Here is a 261-nt window from a genome sequence, read left to right on the forward strand (position 1 = left end):
TGTGTTGAATCTTTCTTAACAGATTTTCAAAGGATAAGTGAATTTCAGGAATACACTAAATCGACGCCAAATTGACTCCCGATCGATAATGTAATTATAATAGTTTACTGATTATGCATCGCTGAGGAGAACCAGTTGCTGCCGTTATTAATGCATACTTCTGTAGTGTCTACATCTTTTACAGAGCTTTTACATAGTGTACGTAGTCATGTCATTAACTGTCCTTCAGGGCCCATTTACACTTGGGATCGCAAAAACTCT

Source organism: Hyperolius riggenbachi, chromosome 8 (genome assembly GCF_040937935.1).
Source record: "Hyperolius riggenbachi isolate aHypRig1 chromosome 8, aHypRig1.pri, whole genome shotgun sequence".
In the NCBI taxonomy this organism is placed as follows: Eukaryota; Metazoa; Chordata; class Amphibia; order Anura; family Hyperoliidae; genus Hyperolius; species Hyperolius riggenbachi.